General features: G+C 35.9%; 1 long non-coding RNA gene across 2 annotated transcripts; it reads left to right on the top strand.

Annotated features, from left to right (window-relative positions):
- Window positions 1-775: 775 nt before the first annotated feature.
- LOC149926857 (uncharacterized) lies at window positions 776-5,783 on the top strand. 2 transcript variants are annotated; one of them, XR_016473956.1, is made up of 3 exons: window positions 776-892; window positions 5,095-5,154; window positions 5,228-5,783. It is a non-coding gene; the product is annotated as an uncharacterized LOC149926857 (long non-coding RNA). The 2 variants fall into 2 exon arrangements; XR_016473957.1 differs by having other exon boundaries at window positions 776-888.
- The last annotated feature ends 217 nt before the right edge of the window (window positions 5,784-6,000 follow it).

Raw genomic sequence — 6,000 nt, forward strand, 5'->3', positions numbered from 1 at the left:
AAATCAGGTTGTTTCACTCCATAGGCCCGTCTTTTAACGATTTATAATTTAATCAATAACAGTAGGGGAATTAGGTTGTAGACCTTCATGCTGAACCAAAAAATTACCCGGAGAAAGTATCGAAATATTAAAAAAAAACAAAATCGCCTTATGAATAACGACTCCGGCCCTTTTTTAAGCACGACCAAAAGTGACATAATTACCAAAAGTGTGTCAATCGGACCTATTTCTTAATGAATGTTACGAGCGAAATACAAGTTGGGAGGGGAGAAGGGAAAGTATGCCTTGGGGAGGGAAGGAAGTTAAAACCAACAAATAACGCCTCGTAGTGAGGAACGGAGGAACTAAGTAGCACTGGTCAAAGCTAGTGTATTTTTTTTTTATTTTTCGTCGTTCTGTGGAGATGCTATCGCCATCTACCTACGATATAGTACCATAGACTAAAAAAAGATCCAGAAAGGCGACCATAAATAGTCTTTTATGTGGTCGATCTCGAGTCGAGCATTCATTAAACCTTTAGCATACGAAAGTACAGGGATTGTCACACTTTTGGTAATTATGTCACTTTTGGCACGACGTGGAAATCAATTTTTTGTAAGCCGAACTGATAAATGTAACTCCGGCGACGGTTGCGCGTCACTTCTCGCTCTTGACAATGGGGTGTTAGTCACCTCGAAACTAGTCGAGTTTAATTGTATACATTTTTGTAAAATTGTAAATCAAGTTTTTATTCATGCATAAAATGACGGTGTCTCACTTCCCTCCTATTAATTAATATAAGTTTTTGAAGCCACGAAGTTATGGTTTAGAGGCATTCATTTTCTCTCAAGTTTATCATTGGTGGGCAATGCTGCGGGAAGTTCGTTTTGGTGGTCGTTCGTAACGAACGTAAGTAAGTGATAGTTTGCTGTTGGGTGATCCTTAAATAATCTTTTGTATTAAAGTCACGTGTTAAGATTGAATGAAGAGAAAATTAATTTTCGAGTTTTAATAAATGGTTATATATTATAACCAAAACAGTTCTCCGAACTGAAAAAACTGTTTAGAGCTCTTACCAGTTAAAGCCTTAAAGATGCAAATATTACTTTTAATCTAATATTATATCTTCATTTATTTAGTAATGTATGATAAAATACGCGAATAAGTAGATTAGTCCATAATTAAAAGGGATAAAATAGCTAAACCCTAAACAAAATGAAGATATTTAAAAACTTACAAATAACTCGTACCCAATAGGTCTTCGAGCAAACAAAAAGACGCGAATCTCGGATCAAATAGATCTTCGAGTAAAAAACTACATAAACTCTAAAAAAAACTTTAAAAAATCTAAAACGTCTAGAGATTTTCCCACGATATCTACGTCTTTAAATTATCTCAAAATATCTACGTCTTTAAATCATCTCAAAATATCCACGTCTTGAAATTATCTTAAAATATCTACGTCTTTAAATTATCTCAAAATATCTACGTCTTTAAATCATCTCAAAATATCTACGTCTTTAGATTATATCAAAATATTTACGTCTTTAAATCATCTCAAAAAATCTACGTCTTTAAATCATCTCAAAATATCTACGTCTTTAAATCATCTCAAAATATCTACGTCTTTAGATTATATCAAAATATTTACGTCTTTAAATCATCTCAAAAAATCTACGTCTTTAAATCATCTCAAAATATCTACGTCTTTAAATTATCCAGAGGAATCTACGTCAATATATACTGACCTAATCCAAATCTAAATAAAAATGTACAGCACATTTCGTTAAAATTAATAATTTAGGATGACCTAACTGTTAGTGTGTGTACGGACAGATAGACTGACCGCATCAACTATCCTATTTATACCTGACTTGTGAGACCAGCGAACTTTGTACCCTCTCTTTTGTGTGTGTTACCAGAGAGAATTTAGATTCTATCTGGTGTTACTGTTTTTGTTAGCGCGAAGCGCAATACATGTAAACTCTAGCTTAATAAACCGTTTCTTAGTGTTACTTTACTCTCGTTATTTCCGGCGCTTAATGTCATTAGGATACGCTTAGTGCTCTACACATTTGTATCAACACCAACCTAATATCATATATTAATGAATAAGTAACAATTTCTGCACTATTTATAAACCAAACATTGTGGACACCATCATGGTTGGGTGGCAGCATGTCTAGCATTTTTGATTTGCAGTAAGAAGAGCCGGGTTCAATCCTATCTTGTAGCTCTGACCTTCCGCGTTGAGTAGGCCGTTTCTCTTTCCACTGCTTGAAAGAATTTTCTCCTAAGTTCATCGCTACCCATCTCCATAACTAAAGGTTAAAGGTATTAGTGAGTGTAGGGAGCAGTTAGTTCGCGTGACCTGCGTGGTTTTTGCTACCACCCTCCTACGCATTGTAACCCGGCCACCTGAATTTATGTCATTAAACGTCGTTTTTTGACTTAGGCCTTGAGTTTTATTTTCATCTATGAACTAAATTTAGATTTTGTTTATAGCACCATTCTCAGAAATTATTTCGAAATTTATCTATCTCCGCGGGGAGATATATATAGATATATATTATATGTACTTAAAACTAATATTGATTGGTTCATTTTAAAAATATTAACAACTACATAAAATTATAATAATTAAAAAAATTCCCAATCACCCAATAAGTGTCAGGTAATTTTCGTTTGATTGGTATACATAGTTTGCATCCCTACGTCATCAATGACGCAGTTCCAAGTATAGATATAAGAACCAAGAATAAATATTTAATTTGAGCAAGAATGAACGGTTCTATGCCGCCATTTTGAAGGTGTAGATTTCTTAGTAAAACGGGAGGGTTAACAGTTTCAATTGTCTGTTTGCGGATTTTAATTATTTTCAAATGATTAAGAAATTAGTTTCACGTTAAAAATGGTTATCTGCCTGGTTAAAAATTGTTCGAGTAGTTCAATTACCAAGAGAGAGCGAAAATTGTTTATTTTATTCGATAGCGAAGTTAATTGTAAAATGGATGACCACAAAGGCCTAACTTTGATAAGCTTTGTCAACTTATTTTCGTAGATATTTCTGTCGTAATTTGATATTTTATTTAAATAACCCGGCCTTAGAATCGTATCTAGCTTTGTATGCGATTCGGTTAATGCAAAAAAAGTATTAATTGTTTACGCTTAATTTTTTTAGAATCGTATAACGTACACGATTCGAGTTAACGAATTGAAGTCTAGGGGTATGCTTAAACTACTCGTAGGGATAAAAGGACGGACTGCCAAGTTGCCATTAGAATGGTTACCTTTAATTATTAATCACACAAATTAGGTTTAACTCTACCAAAAGCTCTGCACCAAAGACTCTGCAGAGACTAACTGATTCATGACATACATTTTATAACAAACACAACACCGAAACATTCCGAGGGAATTGACAACAGTTAAGTCTTATTTACGAAAATAAACAATACGTCATACCATCGTTCTATCAAAATCCGCCAAAATCTTTGGTTTTGATGGTCTTGGGTTTCCGCGCTTTTGGGCTCTGTCCAATCACTAGTTTTTTTCCTGAACGGTCATCACTGAGGACATCCAATCGTCGAGCGTGGGAGCGAAAGTCTTTAAATTCAAACCCCGAAAATAGTTGTTAGTTGAAGGGACGCTCGTTTAACATGAAGGGGGTACCGCCGAGCCAAACACAATCACGGTGAAACTTTTACTTTTCGCACTTAGACGTTAAAAGTTTCCATAGGAGTCACTTTATGACCCCAAAGCGAGGAAATCTCGCTTTCTATTCATTTCGTTAAAATCGTATCAATACAAACTCTCAGAACCGAAGTAATAAAAACGTCACACAGAAATAACAAAAATATAAAATAACATGACACATTGGCAGTCCTTGTTTCGGAGAAATCCCAAATGGGGAGATGGGGGTTAAAAGATAGTGCGGCATTACAAAGACAAGGGGGCACTCCTTTACTCCAAACGCGAACGAGAAAACCTACTGGGGGCACAGCAGCCCGTGGCCATTAAAGCCGCTATGGACCCCATGTCAACAAAGAAAGGGAAACTCGGCTAAGAACAGCTGGTTCACGCGATCCCACCCAACCCAAGACGAGCGTCGCCAAGGGGTAGAGAGAGAACGCCCGAGGGGAAGTTACAAAAACTTAAAGAACGATACATAAAAACTTGTAGAGGTTAACGGTATTAGTTAGTGTAGGGAGCTGTTGGCTCAATCGTGTGGCATGCAGGGCTTGCCACCACCCTCCTACGCATTGTAACCCGGCCACCTGAATTAAAGGCTTCAAAAGTCGCTTGACGACTTAGGCCTAAGGTGGTGCATTGGGTATTAGCCTAGCTGATTATTATACAATTAAACTGAAACTAGAAACCCCAAGAATGCTAAAATGAACAGGCTAACGTAAGCCTAAAATATGGTCGTTACAATATAGGTGAAAATATTTCCACTTAAGAAATTGTTTCTTCCTTAAACCTGTTATCATGAACTTGAACGACACGAAGGAAAGATTGATTTCATATTGCACTTAAATAAATGGGCATGATACGAATGCAGAGCAGTTGACCAGTACACAAATAATAAAGCAGAACATAATGAGCCACATTTGTTTATCTTTAGTCTCTGTGTTATTAGAGTAATTTGTGTAGCACATCTTCCCAGCTAATATTAGAATGTGTTAAAGAAACATAATGAATGGAAAGTAGTTGCAGTAATCAAAGATTTGACTTGGTAGTTCCATGATCTATTATTCTGCCTAGACAAAAGTTAGAAGCCCGAAACCTTAGAGCAAGAAACACAGGGACGTCGCACGCTAGATATTTCGCACCCGAAGCTTCGTTGCGGCTGCCTATTTCCTATTTATCTCGCGCTGTGTCGCCAGTAGCGAAGGTGAGTCAATTTTTATTGGCTATTTGAGTCACGTGCACAGCCCTACAATCTGTCAGCACGTGGCCTGCAACAGCGTGGCTCCAAAAAACGAAGTTTCTGGTATGTTTTTTAATATTTGTGTCCCTAAAATATAAAAAAAATATAAATTAATTTAAAAATATGTAACTCTTAGCTGATTTTTTTTCAAGTTCTTTAAAAACCGTTATTTTTATCTCTCATAGATGGCGCCTATTGACTATCTGTATCACCTAACCCCCCTCTTCCTGCCGCAGTAAAAAAAGGTACAGTAGTTTTATTCGATTTTATTTAAAAGGAATATTTTGTTTTAGAAAATTTATGGAAATATATTGTTAGTGACAACATGCTAGGAGCAACAAACACCATACCCCACACAAGGAAAACGCCACCCGTCAAAAGTCGTGCATTTTCTTGCGTACATTTTTCATTGGTTAGACGCTTTAGCGCCTGCTGCCGTCGGAAGCGGAAAATTCGGAAATTGTCTTGCTCGGATTGCTCCCCGCCCGTAAAACGCACAGCCTAATGAAATTTGTTAACCCAGAACCAATTTGTACAATGCAAGCTTTACCAAAATGTGATATGGGAAATAATGTTTTGATTTAAAAAAAGTTATTCACTTTATTGTCTATAGTGCACTAGATTAAATAAATAATACATGAATATATATGTATATATATATTTTTTTAAAGTCTATTATTAGTTATAAAACCGATGTATTTCTTCTATGCTGAAAACCTCCTCGGGATGGTCCCAGTAATAAATCACCTTCTTCAATATGGCCACTCGCCCTAAGACGGTAGAATTGGGTGGTGTCGCCCTGTAGCGACAATAATAAAATAACGTAATTAAAAAAAATAATAATTTTAAAAAATAACCAAAAGGAATTTACACAGGGAGCCAAAATCTTTCCCCATTTTCCAGGGAGATTCTAGTTCTATAAAGAAAATTGAATTAAAAAAAAATGCTAAATGTAGAATCAAAGAGCCAAACGAGAATTTACGCAGGGAGGTAAAGTCTTGTCCCATAGCCAGGGAGAAGATCGTTCTATAAAGAAAATTGAATTAAAAGAAAAGAAAATGGTGTAAAATATAGAAACAAAGAGCCAAATG

The sequence above is a fragment of the Leiobunum rupestre genome, chromosome 9 (assembly GCF_980474605.1).
Source record: "Leiobunum rupestre chromosome 9, qqLeiRupe1.1.hap1, whole genome shotgun sequence".
In the NCBI taxonomy this organism is placed as follows: Eukaryota; Metazoa; Arthropoda; class Arachnida; order Opiliones; family Sclerosomatidae; genus Leiobunum; species Leiobunum rupestre.